Genomic DNA, 21,197 nt, shown 5'->3' with positions numbered 1-21,197 from the left:
GAACCCTCATCTGCATATGAAAAAGAGAAAAGGGGCGCTTGGATGACCCCTAGTTCGCATTGAACACCCCCCACCCTCCTTTGGTGTGGGGCTCATGTTGGCCATGCCCCAGCCCCTGAAGCATTCAAGCTGATTTCTTGCAGCAGCTGGGCACTGTAACAGCTCCAGAGCTGCTCTGTAAGGCAAATAAAAGGGTGTGGGCCCTGCAACACCACCTGAAAGTTCGCATTGTGCGTTGGAAGGCACAAAGTAAGCAGACGGGAGAAGTCAGGATAGTGCGCAAGGGCATAGAAGGGAGGGGCTCAAGAAAAGAGAAGTGGAAACAGACAGCAAACTAGGCTGGAGAGAGACCTGAGATCTAAATTATACCAGAGCCAACCAGGGGAAAGCACAAATGCAGTCCCCCCCCCTACCACAAATTATGCAGTCGAGATTCCCACATTTGGGGAAATCACAGAGGTCAGCATACCCAGAATGCAATGAATGAACCTCACCCTGGGAAAACAATCTTCATGACCATGGTCTCACCTAAGCAAAATAAGTATGATTTGAGATAGGGCTGGGGAGGGCCGCTGCTCAGGCACACCTCCGTCAAGTAAAGGAGATTCAACTGAGGCAGCACAAGGGAACTCTCATCTGGGGACAACAACAGCAGGGAGAACACATTTTCAGACGAATGTGTGAGGGCAGAAGGCTGCCTAATACTGAAGCACCCCCCAAACAACAAACCAAATGCAACAACTAGTGCAAGCATTCCTGGGGGATGGCCTGCAGCAGATGGATTCGCATATGGTGATGTCATCCAAGCAATGGGTATAGTTGGCTGCAACCCTCGTCTGCATATGAAAAGAGAAAATGGTCACGCAGGGCATGGCGGCCTTTGTGGGGTTGCGCTTGGATGACCCCTAGATCGCTTTATACACCCCCATCAGTGTGGGGCTCATGTTGGCCATGCCCCAGCCCCTGAAGCATTCAAGCTGATTTCTTGCAGCAGCTGGACCCAGTAACAGCTCCAGAGTTGCTCTACAAGACAAGTAAAAGGGTGTGAGCCATGCAGCACCACCTGTAGTTTGCATACACACATATATAGGACAGCATCTCTTATATGCCCCAGGGGCAATAAAATAGTATCCTTATCTAGGGTATCCGTCCATGCCGCTACAGCACTACACATACACACCCAGGCCGACGCAATTGCCGGTCTGAGTAAGGTACCTGAATGTGTATAAATGGACTTCAGGGTAATCTCCTGTTTGCGGTCAGCACACTCTTTGAGGGTAGCCGTATCCTGGGACGGGAGGGCTAACTTCTTGGATAAGCGTGTTAATGCTTTGTCCACCCAAGGGGAGGATTCCCATCGTAACCTATCCGTTGATGGGAAAGGATACGCCATAAGAATCCTTTTGGAAATCTGCAGGAGATTCCCAAGCTTTTTCACATAACTCGTTCAGCTCGTGTGAGGGGAAAAGGTTACCTCAGGCTTCTTTCCCTTGTACATATGTACCCTCTAGTCAGGGATAGGGGGCTCCTCTGTGATGTGCAAAACATCTTTTATTGCCATAATCATATATCAAATGTATTTTGCCAATTTTGGCTGTAACTTTGCATCATCGTAATCGACACTGGAGTCAGAATCCGTGTCGGTATCTGTGTCAACAATCTGGATAGTGGGCACTTATGAGACCCTGACAGTCCCTGCGACATAGGATCAGGCATGGGTTGAGACCCTGACTGTCCCAAAGTTTCAGCCTTGTCTAATCTTTTGTGCAATGAGTTTACACTAGCATTTAAAACATTCCACATATCCATCCAATCAGGTGTCGGCGGAGACACCACATTCATTTGCTCCCGCTCCTCTCTAATATAGCCTTCTTCCTCAGACATGTTGACACACGCGTACCGACACACCACACACACAGGGAATGCTTTTACTGAAGACATTTCCCCCACAAGGCCCTTTGGCAGAGCTGGCCCTAACCAATATGATGCCCTAGGCAAGATTTTGCCTGGTGCCCCCTAGCACCACCGCTGGTTCCGCCTCTGACCTTGCACCTCTTTCCCAGCACCATCAACCCTCACCCATAACAGTACTTATTTTGGTGTTTGTACCCCCTATATTTTAAACAGGAACAGTTCGCACATTTGGCGCACAGTCCAAAAAGGGGTGTGTTTTTGCTGGCAATGGGCATGTCCACACAATAGTACCCCCAATTAAAATTCCGCCACACAGTACTGCAATTTTATTCACATTTGATCACGCGATAGTGTCCATAATTCACATTACATCCCACAGTAGTATCACTTTACCTTATAAACGTTACTTCTCACAGTAGTGCTCCTTATTCACATTACATCACACTGAATTGCTCCTTATTTACATTACACCACACCCTATTGCTCTTTATTCACATTAGACGACACAGTAAATGCCCTTTCTATACGCAACGCTACATATTAGAGCACCTTATACACATAATGCCACACATTAGTAATGCATTTATACACATAATTCCACACAGTAATGCCCCTTACACATATGAGACACATCATTAATGTCCTTATAAACATAATGCGTCTTACACATTATGACAACCTTTATTAATGCCCTTTTACACATAATGGCCCTCATTCCGAGTTGTTAGCTCGCAAGCTGCTTTTAGCAGCATTGCACACGCTAAGCCGCCGCCTACTTGGAGTGAATCTTAGCTTATCAAAATTGCGAACGAAAGATTAGCAGAATTGCGAATAGACACTTCTTAGCAGTTTCTGAGTAGCTCCAGACTTACTCGACAACTGTGATCAGTTCAGTCAGTTTCGTTCCTGGTTTGACGTCACAAACACACCCAGCGTTCGCCCAGACACTCCCCCGTTTCTTCAGACACTCCCGCGTTTTACCCAGAAACGGCAGCGTTTTTTCACACACACCCATAAAACGGCCAGTTTCCGCCCAGAAACACCCACTTCCTGTCAATCACACTACGATCAGCAGAACAAAGAAAAAACCTCGTAATGCCGTGAGTAAAATACCTAACTGCATAGCAAATTTACTTTGCGCAGTCGCAGAGCGAACATTGCGCATGCGCAATTAGCGGAAAATCGCTGCGATGCGAAGAAAATTACCGAGCGAACAACTCGGAATGACCACCCTTGCGCATGCGCAATTAGCGGAAAATCGCTGCGATGCGAAGAAAATTACCGAGCGAACAACTCGGAATGACCACCAATGTCCCTTACACATATGCCGCACATTATTAATGCCCTTATACACATAATGACACACATAGTGCCCCTTACACATATGTTGCACATTATTAATGCATTTTTACATGACACGCATAATGCTCCTTACTCATATTCCGAACACTACTGCACAACCAACCCACTCACATGCACACAGCACTCACACTGCCACTAACACTGTGACCTCTGCCTCTGCTTGGATACAGATGTGTCCTCATAAATCTTGCCTCAATGCTAACGTTGGGGCACCTTTTTTTTATTAAAATGCATCTTATTTGCATTGCTATGTTGTTAGGATGCACACGCAGCTTCTGCTGATTAAAATGATATGCAGCACGCCTATATACTGTGTGAGACTGTGGCTGTATCTGCATATGAAATGCTACACACAGAATATAGGCATGCCGCATATCATTTTAATCAGCAGAAGTTGCTGATGCCCCTAGGCATATCAAATGCCCTAGGCAATTGCCTAGTTTGCCTATGCCTATGACCGGCTCTGCCCTTTGGAGAGACAGAGAGAGAGTATGCCAGCACATACCCCAGCGCTATATAACCCAGGAATAGCACAGTAACTTAATGTTTGCACAGTAGCGCTGCTGTATGTAATTTGCGCCAAATTATGTGCCCCCCCCCCTCTCTTTTCAACCCTCTTGTCTACCGTGGTATAAGCAGGGGAGAGTCCGGGGAGCTTCCTCTCAGCGGTGCTGTGGAGAAAAAATGGCGCTGGTGAGTGCTGAGGGAGAAGCCCCGCCCCCTCGGCGTCGGGCTTCTGTCCCGCTTAAACTGTACAATTGGCGGGGGCTCATACATATATACAGTGCCCAGCTGTATATATGTTATATTTCAGCTAAAAAGAGGATTATATTGCAGCCCAGGGCGCCCCCCCTGCGCCCTGCACCCTTACAGTGACCGGAGTATGTGAGGTGTATGGGAGCAATGGCGCACAGCTGCAGTGCTGTGCGTTACCTCAATGAAGATCATGAAGTCCTCTGCCGCCTCTGAAGTCTTCTTTTCTTCTCATACTCACCAGGCTTCTATCTTCCGGCTCTGCGAGGGGGACGGCGGCGCGGCTCTGGGACGGACGGCGAGGGTGAGATCCTGCGTACCAATCCCTTTGGAGCTAATCCCTTTGGAGCTAATGGTGTCCAGTAGCTTAAGAAGCAGGACCTTGCAACTCGGAGAGTAGGGCTGCTTCTCTCCCCTCAGTCCCTCGATGCAGGGAGTCTGTTGCCAGCAGTGCTCCCTGAAAATTAAAAACCTAACAAAATACTTTCTGTCAGAAAGCTCAGGAGAGCTCCTGAAAAGTATCAAACTGAGGTATGGAGGAGGGGCATAGAGGGAGGAGCCAGTGCACACCCAGAACTAAAGTCTTTCTTAAAGTGCCCATGTCTCCTGCGGAGCCGTCTATCCCCATGGTCCTTACGGAGTCCCCAGCATCCTCTAGGACGTTAGAGAAAATAGGATTTTAATACCTACCGGTAAATCCTTTTCTCTTAGTCCGTAGAGGATGCTGGGCACCCGTCCCAGTGCGTACTGTGTCTGCAGTTATTAAATGGCCCTTAACTCCAGAACATTTATGTGGAGACAACTTTCCCGACTTGACCATCTTCCTTGGACGTTTTCCCCCTGTGTGACTGCTCCCCAGCCTCGGAGGGTTGCATCCATGGTCCCTAGGATCCAGTCCTGGATCCCGAACCTTCGCCCCTCTAGGAGGTGAGAACTGTGCAGCCACCAATGGAGTGAGATTCTGGTCTTGGAAGACAGGATTATCCTCCGGTGCGTGTGTAGGTGGGATCCGGACCACTTGTCCAACAGGTCCCACTGGAACACTCTGGCATGGAACCAGCCAAACTGAATGGGCTCGTAGGCCGCAACCATCTTACCCAGCAACCAAATGCATTGATGGATTAACACTCTTGCTGGTTTCAGAATTCGTTTGACCAGACTCTGGATCTCCAGAGCCTTTCCACTGGAAGAAAACCTCTTCTGTGTCCAGTATCACTCCCAAAAACAACAACCGCGTCATTGGGACCAACTGCGATTTTGGCAAGTTTAGGAGCCAACTATGTTGTTGAAGAACTGTCAGGGAGAGTGCAATGTTTTGCACTAACTGGTCCCTGGATTTCACCTTTATCAAAAGATCATCCAAGTACGGGATAATTGTTACTCCTTGCTTGCGATCACCCTGGTGAAAATCCTCAGAGCCGTGGACAGACCAAACGGCAATGTCTGAAATTGGTAATGACAATACTGAATTGCAAACCTCAGGTAGCTTGATGCAGAGGCTAAATGGGAACATGTAAGTAGGCATCCTTTATGTCTACCAAAACCATGAAATCTCCTTCCTACGGACTGGAGATCACTGCACTGAGAGATTCCATCTTGAAATTTAATTTCCTTAGGTAGAAATTGAGGGATTTCAGATTTCAGATTGGTCTGACTGAGCTGTCCGGCTTAGGGACCACGAAGAGGCTTGAATAAAAACCTTCTCCCTGCTGACTAAAGCCGATTTGAACAATCGGTGAGGGGGAACGTCTTGAAACCCCAGTTTGTACCCTTGGGACACTATTTGTAAAACACACGAGTCCATGTCCGAATGAATCCAGAACTGACTGAAGAGTTTTAGATGTGCCCCCACTGGTGCGGGCTCCTGCAAGAGAGCCCCAGCGTCATGCGGTGGATTTGGCAGAAGCAGAGGATGATCTCTGCTCCTGCGATCTTGAAGAGGATGCAGACCTCTTCCCTCTTCTCCTTCCTCTACCTGCAAAGAAAGGGGAATCTTAACTTCTTGCATATCTATTGGGCCGAAATGACTGCATCAGATAATGATGCGTCTTCATCCGTTGGGAGGGAACATAGGGCAAGAAGGTTGACTTACCTGCGGGAGCTGCCGAGATCAAATTAACTAGGCAGTCACCAAACAACGCTTCACCTTCATAGGGAAGAGACTCCCTTTCTTCTTGGAGTCAGCATCAGCATTCTCTTGGTGAATCCACAATGCCCTCCTATCCGAGACTGCCATGAAATTGGCCCGTGAACTCAAGAGTCCTATATCCCTTGCAGTCTCACGTAAGTATGCTGCAGTGTCCTTGATATGATACAACGTAAGGAGTATCCCATCTCTCCAAGGTATCTATATCGGATGACAAGGTATTCGACCAATTCTTGAATACTACTACTCACCCATGCACATGTAATGGCAGGTCTAAGTAATGTACCCTTGGTTACATAACTAGAAATAATGTAGCTTCCTGCATACGATCCGCTGGATTTGTGACAGGGCCCCGTGCAAAACAGGGGGTGACTCCCACTTTATTCTGTCCGCGGCGGGAAATGAATAAACAACCAGAATCCTTTTGGGGATTTGAAACCATCTTGTCGAGCTGGCCCAGACTTTCTCAAACAGAGATGGAGGAACGTTACATCAGCTTTCATTATATATCTATATATACACATACATATAGACCCCTTTGTCAGGAACAGCAGGGTCTTCAGTGATTTTAATATGTCCTTAATATCCACAATCATGTACTGAATGCTCCTTGCCAATATTGGATCTAATCAGGAAACATTATGGTCGACATAGGAATCAGTATCCGTGTCAGTATCAGTGTGTAGTAACTGGGCAAAATAACATTTTTGCGACCCCGCGGGGCCTGAGGGAAAAGAAACATAGCCATGAACATCACATCTTTTCTCTACGTCTGTGTCTGGGACACAGATTTATCCAACCTTACTCTGATATTACTGAAACTTTTACCCAGTCAGTTATTGGTGGTGCCAACAGGGCCACCATCATATGTCTGCATTCCTAATATAGTTTCCTCTTGGGAAAAACATTCAGCCACCGACATGTTGACACACATGTACCAAGTACCCACAGACACATCGGCTTATGGGGGACAGACCGTCAGTAAATCTGTCAGAGGGACACAGAGGATTTTTCAGCTCACAATCCAGCACCAAAAGTACACAGTCTGGGAAATAATAAACTCTATAGTGATAGACTTGTAATGCTCTAAAGATGTTCTGGTGAGGTGAGGAAGAAGCCCCGCTACTGTAATGGCGCGTATCTGTCCCGCTCAGAAATAATTAATTACGCTAGCGGGGTAAGGACAGTGCCCAGGCACTAATGTCCACTTTTTCCAGCCTTTTGTGAGGAATTTATGCTGCCCAGGGTGCCCCCCCCCCCCGTGCCCTGCACCCTGCAGTGCCTGTGTTTGTGTGGGAGCATGGTGCGCAGCGTTCCGCTCGCTGCTCGGTACCTCAGAATGCCATCACTGGAGAAGAAGTCTTCTGTTCTTCTGCTACTCACCTGTCTTCTGGCTCTGTAAGGGGGTGACGGCAGGCTGCGGGAGTGTGCATCTAGGCGTACCCAGCGATCAGCACCCTCAGGAGCTAATGGTGTCCTGTCAGCCTGAAGCAGAGCCATTGAACTCACTAGAAGTTGGTCATACTTCTCTCCCCTAAGTCCCACGAAGCAGGGAGACTGTTGCCAGCAGCCTCCCTGAAAATAAAAAAAACTAACAAGTCTTTTCAGAGAAACTCAGTAGAGCTCCCCTGTAGTGCATCCAGTATCACTGCGCACAATACTAAAACTGGAGTCTGGAGGAGGGGCATAGAGGGAGGAGACAGTTCACACCCTTTGAAAGTCTTAAAGTGCCCATGTCTCCTGCGGATCCCGTCTATACCCCATGGTTCTTAATGTGACCCAAGCATCATCTAGGACGTATGAGAAAACAAATAATGCACACATGAGGAGGAGAGAACTAAGGAAGCTATAAGGAGAAGAGGGGAGGGAGGGGGGGTTGAAAGGTAAGGTAGTAAAGGCATATTGGATAAACTACAACCTTATACATATTCATTAATGTACCAGTAGTTAGAAGTAGAAGAGCTCTAACAGAAACCATAAAGCTTATCTAAAGCCACACCACACTGGATATGCCCAATCTCATTTGATTTTTGAAGCAAAGCAGTATTGGACTTTGTTAATACATGGATGGGAGACTGCTTGGTAGTATCAGATTCTTTAGGTGTTTTTAAACTACCAACACCATTTTCTTGGTACATTTAATTTTTACATGTATTCTTTTATGTACCAGAAGTTAGAAGTAGAAGAGCTGTAATAAAAACTACCAGCTCATCTACAGCCACAGCACACTGGATTTGCCCAATCTCTCCTGATCATGGAAGCTGAGCAGTGTTGGTCCTGGTTTTAGTACTTGGATGGGAGACCACCAGGAAATACCAGGAGCTGTGTGTATTTTTACAATACTAACACCGTTCTCTTGATGCATTCCATTTTGAAACATTGGGATAGATCTATTAAGCCTGGTGAACTGATAAAGTGCAAGGTGATAAAGTACCAGCCAGTCAGCTCCTAACTGTCATTTTTCAAACCCAGCCTGTGACATGGCAATTAGGAGCTGATTGGCTGGTACTTTATCACCATGCAAATTATCATTTCACCAGGTTTAATAAATCGTCCGCTTACTCATTTATGTACGAGTAGTTAGAAGTAGAAGAACTCTAACAGAAACCACTAAGCTCATCTACAGCCACACCACACTGTATATGCCCAATATCACCTGATTTTAGGCCTGGTTTGTTCTTGGATGTGAGACCACCTGGGAATACCAGGTGCTGTAGGTAGTTTTATACTACCAACACCGTTCTCTTGATGCATTCTATTTTGAAACTTATTCATTGATGTACCAGTAGTTAGAAGTAGAAGTTAGAAACAGCAAAAATCATCTACAGCCGCATCATACTGGATATGTCCAATCTCATCTGATGTTGGAAGCTAAGCAGTGTTGTGCCTGGTTAGTTTTTGGATTTTAGGTCCTGCCTTCTGGTTTGGCCACGGCACCTCGGAAATTCACCAAGGTCATGGCCGTGATGACGACCCTTCACCATCGGTTGACCAGGGAGGAATCTCTCCTCCCGATAAACATTCTGGAATTGCAGGCAGTGTTCAATTCATTGACACTGGCCCTGCCTCTTGTACAGAACAGGCCTGTTCAAGTACAATCGGACAACGCCACCACGGTAGTGTACACAAATCATCAAGGCGGCACTCGAAATTGCATAGCAAAGCTGGAAGTATCAAAAATCCTCAGTTGGGTAGAACGTCATCTGCCAGCAATATCGGCAGTGTTCATTCCCGGAGTCCTCAACTGGGAAGCGGATTTCCTCAGTCGTCAGGACGTTCACGCTGGAGAGTGGAGAGGCCGCAGCAGAAATGTCTGCACTGGTGTCAGTAGGTGACTGAGGCAGGGATGACTGGGAGATAGTGGGTGACTGAAGCATGTATGAGTGGGAGATAGTGGGTGACTGAGGCCGGGGTGACTGGGAGATAGTCAGTGACTAAGGCAGGGGTGATAGGGATATAGTGGATGACTGTGGCAGGGGTGACAGGGACAGTAGGAGACTGAGGCAGGGGTGACAGGGATAGTGGGTGACTGAGGTAGGGGTGATATGGAGATAGTGGTTGACTGAGGCAGGGGTGACAGATAGTGGGTGACTGAGGCAGGGGTCGCAGGTATAGTGGTTAACTGAGGCAGCGGTGACTGGGAGATAGTGGGTAACTGGGGCAGGGGTGACAGGGAAAGTGTGTGACTCAGGCAGGGGTGATAGGGAGATAGTGGGCAGCAGATCACTGCCTTGCTGACAGCAGCACATCCCTGCCTCATTGACAGCAGCACATACCTGCCTCACTTATAGCAGCACATCCCTGCCTCACTGACAGCAGCAGATCACTGCTTCACTGGCAGCAGCAGATCCCTGCCTCACTGGCAGCAGCAGATCCCTGCCTCACTGGCAGCAGCAGATCCCTGCCTCACTGGCAGCAGCAGATCCCTGCCTTACTGACAGCTGTATATAGGGCCTAATTCAGACCTGATCTCTGCTGTGCATATTCACACAACAGGAGATCAGGTGTGTGTGTGTGTGTGTGTGTGTGTGTGTGTGTGTGTGTGTGTGTGTGTGTGTGTGTGTGTGTGTGTGTTGGTGCCGCAGTGCACCGGCACATGCCAGAGATGCGATCAGCATCTCTGCCCAGTGAGCGCCTCTGCCAACACATACTTATCTTGCATATGAGATCTCTTGATCATAAAGATAGTTCTCACAGGGTGAGGTTCATCCATTACATTTTAAAGTAGGAAGGTACAAATTACATATTCAAATTACATATATGTGCTGGATTCAAATGTTTTCCCCCCTTCCTTTCTCAATTGTGCCCATCAGCAGCTATTCTAATGTTGCTGCCAATGGGTGTGACAAATTAATTTCTTCTGTGGAGTACACTGGACTCCACAAGGATTCACATTGGGGTGTAGAGTAGGATCTTGATCTGAGGCACCAACAGGCTCAAAGCTTTTGACTGTTCCCAAGATGCTCAGCGCCCCCTGCTCTATAACCTCGCTTCCATGAACAGGGAGCTCAGTTTGTAGTTGGTGCCTTCAGTAGCAGGCCACTTAACAGGGGGCTGCCTCAGGCAGCCTATTCTTAGCTATTAATTTTGACAAGAAAAGAAGAACTTTTTTTATAAGAATCTACAAGGGCTGCAGCAGGCTAGGTCTAATAGACATCTTTACTGCAGCTCCATCACTCCCAGCGGCGCAGTATACTCCCGTGCCCTGGTTGCTGGGTCACTGCAGCGGAGGCTCCGGTTTCTTCCTAAGGTCAGTCACACACACACCGCCCTCCGGGATCACGAGGCCACTGATGAAAGGGAGGTAAGGGGCTTCAGTGCCCACACTATACCGAGATCCAGCGTGGCTGTAGGGGGCGGGCCGTGTGCGCACTGGCGTGGACACTGATTACTGGGCATCCGCTCCACTAGCCACCAGGGACAGTTAAGGAGCACAGCTCTGGGGGGGTTTTCTCCTATATTAACCCCATTTTGTACTACCTGCAGTGCATTGTGATAGGTAATAGAGCCTGATTCAGGTTGGATTGTAATCGCAATAAGCAATCCAACTGCAAAAATTGCTAAGAGCATACGCATGCGCCTGCATTTTCTGTGGCACCCCGCAGATAATGCGATCGCCTCTGACTGTCAATCGGTGCGGGGGGGGGTCAGCAACAATCCATTTCAAAGTCGGAGATGGAGCGGTGCAGGGGCAGGGCTACAAAATGGGGTCGGCAACGGAGAAACAGGAGGCGTGGTCAGAGCGGCTGCATGACATCACATGCAGCCGCTGCGATCACAAAAATGGTGGCGGCTTCCTGCGCACACGTACAGTCTGCACCAACAGGAGGCTAACCCATTTTTTATGATCACGCTGAACTGCACTGAGACTGCAATTTCAGCGTGGTCAAGAAGGGAGGCGGCATGCTGGGTGGCCATGCCCTGTGATGGGTGGCCCCAGCATGCGAACCAAAGGATTGCAAATTCTGTTACTTAGCAGAATTTGCAATCCTTACTGAATTAGGCCCATTGATTACAAAATTGTAAACAATATTTGAAGTTTTTCTTCAGGGACTAACACAAAAGATGCTTGGGGCTACTAACACATGGGTAAGCCACGTAAAGCTTCCCATGGGTCAGTGGCATCACAACAGGGTTGCGGCACACACCCGAGTGTCACCCGCCAAGGGGGGGTGACACCAAAGTGCCGGCTCTTCTTCAGTGACAGAATATGGGTGTTTCACTGTGACATTACGTGCAACACCCAGTTTCTGTCACTGTGCAGGAGCCAGCACCACTCACACACTAGTCCCCGGGTGCAGCCCCCAACCCCCGGGATACCCGGAGCAACAAAATGGTGATTCAGGCCACGCCCCTACCTATGAGACCATGCCTCCTTTTTACCATTGCGCTGCTTATCTGCGCGCACTGCATTACAATCTCCTTCGCCACCTCTCTGGGTATCACCAGTGATAGTGACACCTCTGCCATGCTTGTAGCAGCTGGTCCTAAGATCTACGCCTCCAGCCCTGAGTGTTTGCCCATGTGACTTGTTGATCATCATAGCGAAGCAGATGCTTACAGAAAACTGCAGGGGCTTAGATTGAAAAGAAAAACATTGATGAACCCATCATTTCAGCGACAGGGTCTGCCACACGACTGACTGAAATGACTGGTTGGTTTGTTCCCCTACCAAAAAAGAATCAATCAATCAATCAATCAATCAATCTCTCCTTGCATAAACTGGCTCTACAGAGGCAAGATGTCCACCTCATCATCCTCCGATTCCTCACCCCTTTCACTGTGTACATCCCCCTCCTCACAGATTATTAATTCGTCCCCACTGGAATCCACCATCTCAGATCCCTGTGTACTTTCTGGAGGCAATTGCTGGTGAATGTCTCCACGGAGGAATTGATTATAATTCATTTTGATGATCATCATCTTCTCCACATTTTCTGGAAGTAACCTCGTACGCCGATTGCTGACAAGGTGAGCGGCTGCACTAAACACTCTTTTGGAGTACACACTGGAGGGAGGGCAACTTAGGTAGAATAAAGCCAGTTTGTGCAAGGGCCTCCAAATTGCCTCTTTTTCCTGCCAGTATACATACTGACGTGCCTACCTGGATGCAGTCACTCATATAAATTCTCCACCATTCTTTCAAAGGTGACAGAATCATATGCAGTGACAGTAGACGACATGTCAGTAATCGTTGCCAGGTCCTTCAGTCCGGACCAGATGTCAGCACTCACTCCAGACTGCCCTGCATCACCGCCAGCCGGTGGGCTCGGAATTCTTAGCCTTTTCCTCGCACCCCCAGTTGCGGGAGAATGTGAAGGAGGAGCTGTTGACGGGTCACGTTCCGCTTGACTTGACAATTGTCTCACCAGCAGGTCTTTGAACCTCTGCAGACTTGTGTCTGCTGGAAAGAGAGATACAATGTAGGTTTTAAATCTAGGATCGAGCACGGTGGCCAAAATGTAGTGCTCTGATTTCAACAGATTGAATCCTGGTTAAGCGAATTAAGGGCTCCATCCACAAGTCCCACATGCCTAGTGGAATCGCTCTGTTTTAGCTCCTCCTTCAATGTCTCCAGCTTCTTCTGCAAAAGCCTGATGAGGGGAATGACCTGACTCAGGCTGGCAGTGTCTGAACTGACTTCACGTGTGGCAAGTTCAAAGGGTTGCAGAACCTTGCACAACGTTGAAATCATTCTCCACTGCGCTTGAGTCAGGTGCATTCCCCCTCCTTTGCCTATTTCGTGGGCAGATGTATAGGCTTGAATGGCCTTTTGCTGCTCCTCCATCCTCTGAAGCATATAGAGGGTTGAATTCCACCTCGTTACCACCTCTTGCTTCAGATGATGGCAGGACAGGTTCAGGAATGTTTGGTGGTGCTCCAGTCTTCGACATGCGGTGGCTGAAGGCAGAAAGTGGCCCGCAATTCTTCGGGCCACCGACAGCATCTCTTGCACGCCCCTGTCGTTTTTTAAATAATTCTGCACCACCAAATTAAATGTATGTGCAAAACATGGGACGTGCTGGAATTTGCCCAGATGTAATGCACGCACAATATTGGTGGCGTTGTCCGATGTCACAAATCCCCAGGAGAGTCCAATTGGGGTAAGCCATTCTGCGATGATGTTCCTCAGTTTCCGTAAGAGGTTGTCAGCTGTGTGCCTCTTATGGAAAGCGGTGATACAAAGCGTAGCCTGCCTAGGAACGAGTTGGCAATTGCGAGATGCTGCTACTGGTGCCGCCGCTGCTGTTCTTGCTGCGGGGTGCAATACATCTACCCAGTGGGCGGTCACAGTCATATAGTCCTGAGTCTGCCCTTCTCCACTTAACCACAGACAAGTGGACATTGGGTACAACTGCATTTTTTAGGACACTGGTGACTCTTTTTCTGAGGTCTGTGTACATTTTCGGTATCGCCTGCCTAGAGAAATGGAACCTAGAGGGTATTTGGTACCGGGGACACAGTACCTCAATCAAGTCTCTAGTTGCCTCTAAATTAACGATGGATACCGGAACCACGTTTCTCACCACCCAGGCTGACAAGACCTGAGTTATCCGCTTTGCAGCAGGATGACTGCTGTGATATTTCATCTTCCTCACAAAGGACTGTTGGACAGTCAATTGCTTACTGGAAGTAGTACAAGTGGTCTTCCGACTTCCCCTCTGGGATGACGATCGACTCCCAGCAGCAACAACAGCAGCGCCAGCAGCAGTAGGCGTTACACTCAAGGATGCATCGGAGGAATCCCAGGCAGGAGAGGACTCGTCAGACTTGCCAGTGACATGGCCTGCAGGACTATTGGCTCTCCTGTCTAAGGAGGAAATTGACACTGAGGGAGTTGGTGGTGTGGTTTGCAGGAGCTTGGTTACAAGAGGAAGGGATTTAGTGGTCAGTGGACTGCTTCCGCTGTCATCCAAAGTTTTTGAACTTGTCACTGACTTATGATGAATGCGCTGCAGGTGTCGTATAAGGGAGGATGTTCCGAGGTGGTTAACGTCCTTATCCCTACTTATTACAGCTTGACAAAGGCAACACACGGCTTGACACCTGTTGTCCGCATTTGTGTACAGGATGCATACCTTCATGTCCCCATTTATCCACCTCATCAGGCGTACCTCAGATTTGCGGTACAGGACTGTCATTGCCAATTTCAGATGTTGCTGTTTGGTCTCTCCATGGCCCTGAGAATTTTCACCAAGGTACTGGCGGAAATGATGGTGCTCCTGTGCAAGCAAGGTGTCACAATTATCCCGTACTTGGGCGATCTCATAAAAGCGAGATCAAGAGAGCAGTTGCTGAACAGCGTATCACTTTCACTGAAAGTGTTACAGCAACACGGCTGGATTCTCAATATCCCGAAGTCGCAGTTGATTCCTACTACTCGTCTGTCTTTCTTGGGCATGATTCTGGACACGGACCAGAAGAGGGTTTATCTCCTGATAGAAAAGGCCCAGGAACTCATGACTCTTGTCAGGAACCTATTGAAACCAAAACTTGTGTCAGTGCATCACTGCACTCGAGTCCTGGGAGAGATGGTGGCATCATACGAGGCCATTCCATTCGGCAGGTTCCATGTGAGGACTTTCCAATGGGACCTACTGGACAAGTGGTCTGGGTCACATTTACAGATGCATTGGTTGATCACCCTGTCCCCCAGGGTCAGGGTATCACTCCTGTGGTGGCTGCAGAGTGCTCACCTTCTCGAGGGACGCAGATTCAGCATTCAGGGCTGGATCCTGGTGACCACAGATGCAAGCCTCCAAGGTTGGGGAGCAGTCACACAGGGAAGAAATTTCCAAGGTCTTTGGTCAAGTCAAGAGACTTGTCTTCACATCAACATATACAATGCCCTACGTCAAGCGGAGACCTTACTTTGCGACCAACCGGATCTGATCCAGTCAGACAACGTCACCGCAGTGGCTCATGTAAACCGCCAAGGCGGCACAAGGAGCAGAGTGGCGATGGCACAAGCCACCAGAATTCTTCGCTGGGTGGAGAATCACGCAAGCGCACTGTCAGCAGTGTTCATTCCGGGAGTGGACAACTAGGAAGCAGACTTCCTCAGCAGACACAACCTACATCCGGGAGAGTGGGGACTTCATCCGGAAGTCTTTGCACAGATTACAAGTCGGTGGGAACTGCCACAGATAGACATGATGCCGTCCCGGCTCAACAAAAAGCTACAGAGGTATTGCGCAAGGTCAAGAGACCCTCAGGCAGTAGCTGTAGACGCCCTAGTGACACCGTGGGTGTTCCGGTCGGTCTATGTATTTCCTCCTCTTCCTCTCATACCCAAGGTGTTGAGGATAATAAGACAAAGAAAAGTGAGAACAATCCTCATTGTTCCAGATTGGCCACGGAGGACCTGGTATCCGGATCTGCAGGAAATGCTCACAGAAGATCTGTGGCCTCTCCCTCTAAGACAGGACCTGTTGCATCAGGGGCCCTGTCTGTTCCAAGACTTACCGCGGCTGCGTTTGACGGCATGGCGGTTGAATGCCGGATCCTAGCATTCCGGTTGAGGTCATCCCTACGCTGATAAAGGCTAGGAAGGATGTAACGTTAAAACATTACACCGTATATGGCGAAATTATGTTTCTTGGTGTGAGGCCAGGAATGCTCCTACGGAAGAATTCCATCTGGGCCGTTTCCTTCACTTCCTACAAACTGGAGTGAATTTGGGCCTACAATTAGGCTCTATTAAGGTCCAGATTTCGGCCTTATCCATTTTCTTTCAAAAAGAATTGGCTTCTCCTCCAGAAGTTCAGACTTTTGTAAAAGGAGTGCTGCATATTCAGCCTCCTTTTGTGCCTCCGGTGGCACCTTGGGACCTTAACGTGGTGTTGTTTTCTAAAATCACACTGGTTTGAACCACAGTGGAGTTAAATTATCTCACGTGGAAGGTGGTCATGTTATTAACCTTGGCTTCGGTTAGGCGAGTGTCGGAATTAGCGGCTTTGTCACATAAAAGCCCATATTTGGTATTCCATGTGGATAGAGCGGAATTGCGGACCCGTCCTCAATTCCTACCAAAAGTGGTCTCATCTTTTCATATGAACCAACCTATTGTGGTGCCTGTGGCTACGCGTGACTTGGAGGATTCCGAGTTACTTTATGTGGTCAGGGCTTTGAAAATTTACGTGGCCAGGACGGCTAGAGTCAGGAAAACTGAAGCGCTGTTTGTCCTGTATGCAACCAACAAGATTGGTGCCCCTGCTTCAAAGCAGGCTATTGCTCGCCGGATTTGTAACACGATTCAGCAAGCGCATTCTATGGCTGGATTGCAGTTACTGAAATACTATTTATAGCGCAAGAGGCGATTAGTTCAGTGTTCCAGTGTTACCGGAGACTTTAAAGTGCCGGTTCTTTTTGACTTGATTTACCCCAAGTCAAGCTCTCTCCTGCAGCTTAAGTATACATTAATTGCAGTATTATTTGTACATAATTTTTAATACCAGTAATTTGATCACCAGAATATGGTGATGATGTATTAGCGCCTGGTTATATTCTTTTGTATTTTTTTACTTTATCAGTTCACCAGGCTTAATAGATCTGCCCCAATGTTTCAAAATGGAATGCATCAAGAGAACGGTGTTGGTATTGTAAAAATACACACAGCTCCTGGTATTTCCTGGTGGTCTCCCATCCAAGTACTAAAACCAGGACCAACACTGCTCAGCTTCCATGATCAGGAGAGATTGGGCAAATCCAGTGTGCTGTGGCTGTAGATGAGCTCGTGGTTTCTGTTAGAGCTCTTCTACTTCTAACTTCTGGTACATAAAAGAATATGTGTAAAATTAAATGTACAGTACCAAGAAAAGGGTGTTGGTAGTTTAAAAACACCTAAATAATCTGATAATACATGGATGGGAGACTGCTTGGTAGTAACAAAGTCCAATACTGCTTTGCTTCAAAGATCAAATGAGATTGGGCATATCCAGTGTGGTGTGGCTTTAGATAAGCTTTGTGGTTTCTGTTAGAGCTCTTCTACTTCTAACTACTGGTACATTAATGAATATGTATAAGGTTGTAGTTTATCCAATATCCCTTTACTACCTTAACTCCCCCCCCCCCTCCCCTCCTTATAGCTTCCTTTGTTCTCTCCTCCTCGTGTGTGCGTTATTTGTTTTCTCATACGTCCTAGAGGATGCTGGGATCACATTAAGAACCATGGGGTATAGACGGGATCCGCAGGAGACATGGGCACTTTAAGACTTTCAAAGGGTGTGAACTGTCTCCTCCCTCTATGCCCCTCCTCAGGGCCGAAACTAGGACTAACGGCACCCGGGGCAAGACAGAAATTTTGCGCCCCCCCCAAAAAAAAAAAATATAAATTATATATATATATATATATATATAATAAAATAGAAAAATAAAAATAAAAAAAATAAGAAACAAATTCAACACAGATATCCCTCAGACCAACAGACACCAGTAATACACATGATATATATATATATATACACATATACATACACACACACACACGTGTATATATGTACACAGCCACATACATATATTATATATATATATATATATATATATTATATATCTGTATATATCTGTATATATCTGTATATCTGTAGCTGTCACAGTGGTGAAAATGAGCAGTAGTTTGAATGAGCTGCAGGGGTTAACACCAGTCACAGTGAATATGTGTGTGTGTTTTACCTCCGTCTCTCGCTGTCCTGCTTCCATCCATCACTGTGCTGTCAGGCTGAATGCAATGTTGTGTGGGGCCAGAAAAAGGTCAGTAGCTGACCACATTCGTAGCTCGTGCGGGCGGGCAGTATACTTTTTTGGGCTTGCCGCCGCTGCTTAGGAAGGGAAACTAGACGTTACCCTGACTCCCTAGCTCCAGCAGCCGTGGCCAGCTTTCTGCAATGCCTCATGGGATTTGTAGACTCTATGCTACTGCATAAAGTCTAAGCAGTAGCACACATGACTACAAATCCCATTTTTCTTCAATAGATTCTCTGCTGTGTCAGACCCAGCTGATCCCAGCGCCCTATCAAATCCCGCGCCCGGGTCACATGTCCCCCTAGCCCCTCCCTAGTTTCGGCTCTGCCCTCCTCCAGACTCCAGTTTTAGAATTGTGCCCAGTGAGACTGGATGCACTACAGGGGAGCTCTACTGAGTTTCTCTGAAAAGACTTATGTTAGTTTTTCTTATTTTCAGGGAGGCTGCTGGCAACAGTCTCCCTGCTTCGTGGAACTTAGGGGAGAGTAGTATGACCAACTTCTAGTGAGTTCAATGGCTCTGCTTCTGGCTGACAGGACACCATTAGCTCCTGAGGGTGCTGATCGCTAGGTACGCCTAGATGCCCACTCCCGTAGCCTGCCATCACCCCCTTACAGAGCCAGAAGTCAGAAGACAGGCGAGTAGCAGAAGAACAGAAGACTTCTTCTCCAGTGACGGCATTCTGAGGTACCACGCAGCGAGCGGAATGCTGTGCGCCATGCTCCCACACAAACACAGGCACTGCAGGGTGCAGGGCGTGTGGGTGGGGAAGGGGGGCACCCTGGGCAGCATAAATTCCTCACAAAAGGCTGGCAAAAGTGGACATTAGTGCCTGGGCACTGTACTTACCCCGCCAGCGTAATTAATTATTTGTTTCTGAGCGGGACAGAAGCGTGCCATTACAGCGGCGGGGCTTCTTCCTCACCTCACCAGCACATCTATAGAGCGTAACAAGTCTATCACTATAGAGTTTATTATTTCCCAGACTGTGTACTTTTGGCGCTGGATTGTGAGCTGAAAAATCCTCTCTGTCCCTCTGACAGATTTACTGTAGGTCTATCACCCATAAGCCGATGTGTCTGTGGGTACTTGGTACATGTGTGTCAACATGTCGGTGGCTGAATGTTTTTCCCAAGAGGAAACTATATTAGGAATGCAGACATATGATGGTGGCCCTGTTGGCACCACCAATAACTGACTGGGTGAAAGTTTCAGTAATATCAGAGTGAGGTTGGATAAATCTGTGTCCCAGACACAGACGTAGAGAAAAGATGTGATGTTCATGGCTATGCTTCTTTTCACTCAGGCCCGCAAAAATGTTACTACACATCGATACTGACTCGGATACTGATTCCTATGTCGGCCATAATATTTCCTGATTAGATCCAATATTGGCAAGTAGCATTCAGTACATGATTGTGGATATTAAGGACATATTAACATCACTGAGGACCCTGCTGTTCCTGACAAAGGGGTATATATATGTATGTATATATAGATATATAATGAAAGCTGATGTAACGTTCCTCCATCTCTGTTTAAGAAAGTCTGGGCCAGCTCGACAAGATGGTTTCAAATCCCCAAAAGGTTTCCGGTTGTTTATTCATTTCCTGCTGCGGACAGAATAAAGTGGGAGTCACCCCCTCTTCTGCACGGGGCCCTGTCACAAATCCAGCGGATCGTATGCAGGAAGCTACATTATTTCTAGTTATGTAACCACGGGTACATTACTTAGACCTGCCATTACATGCGCATGGGTGAGTAGTAGTATTCAAGAATTGGTAGAATACCTCGTCATCCGATATAGATATCTTGGAGAGATGGGATACTCCTTACGTTGGATCATAACAAGGACACTGCAGCATACTTACGACTGCAAGGGATATAGGACTCTTGAGTTCACGGGCCAATTTCATGGCAGTCTCGGATAGGAGGGCATTGTGGATTCACCAAGGGAATGCTGATGCTGACTCCAAGAAGAAAGGGAGTCTCTTCCCTATGAAGGTGAAGCCTTGTTTGGTGATGGCCTAGTTAATTTGATCTCGGCAGCTCCCGCAGGTAAGTCAACCTTCTTGCCCTATGTTCCCTCTCAACGGATGAAGATGCATCATTGTCTAACGCAGTCATTTTGTCCCAATAGATATGCAAGAAGTTAAGATTCCCCTTTCTTTGCAGGTAGAGGAAGGAAAAGAGGGAAGAGGTCTGTAGCCTCTTCAAGATCGCAGGAGCAGAGATCGTCCTCTGCTTCTGCCAAATCCACTGCATGATGCTAGGGCTTTCTTGCAGGAGCCCGCACCAGTGAGGACACGTCTAAAACACTTCTGTCAGTTCTGGATTAATTTAGACCTGGACTCGTGGGTTTTACAAATAGTGTCCCAAGGGTACAAACTGGGGTTTCAAGACGTTCCCCCTCACCGATTGTTCAAATCGGCCTTAGTCAGCAGGGAGAAGGTTTTTATTCAAGCCTCTTCGTGGTCCCGATGCCGGACGGCTCAGTCAGACCAATCTTAAATCTGAAATCCCTCAATTTCTACCTAAAGAAATTCAATTTCAAGATGGAATCTCTCAGGGTAGGGATCTCCAGTCCGGAGGAAGGAGATTTCATGGTTTTGGTAGACATAAGGATGCCTAATTACATGTTCCCGTTTAGCCACTGCATAAAGCTACCTGAGGTTTGCAATTCAGGATTGTCATTACCAATTTCAGACGTTGCCGTTTGGTCTGTCCACGGCTCCGAGGATTTTCACCAGGGTGATGGCGGAAATGATGGTTCTCCTTCGCA

At 47.7% G+C, this 21,197-nt stretch overlaps 1 non-coding gene across 1 annotated transcript; it reads right to left on the bottom strand.

The window, feature by feature from the left end:
* Positions 1-379: 379 nt before the first annotated feature.
* On the bottom strand, positions 380-545 carry LOC134913217 (U1 spliceosomal RNA). The gene has a single exon (XR_010177031.1). It is a non-coding gene; the product is annotated as a U1 spliceosomal RNA (small nuclear RNA).
* Between the last annotated feature and the right edge of the window lie 20,652 nt (positions 546-21,197).

The sequence above is a fragment of the Pseudophryne corroboree genome, chromosome 4 (assembly GCF_028390025.1).
Source record: "Pseudophryne corroboree isolate aPseCor3 chromosome 4, aPseCor3.hap2, whole genome shotgun sequence".
Classification (NCBI taxonomy): domain Eukaryota; kingdom Metazoa; phylum Chordata; class Amphibia; order Anura; family Myobatrachidae; genus Pseudophryne; species Pseudophryne corroboree.
The sequence above is the reverse complement of the archived record's forward strand: the minus strand, read 5'-3'. Positions and strand labels throughout refer to the sequence as shown.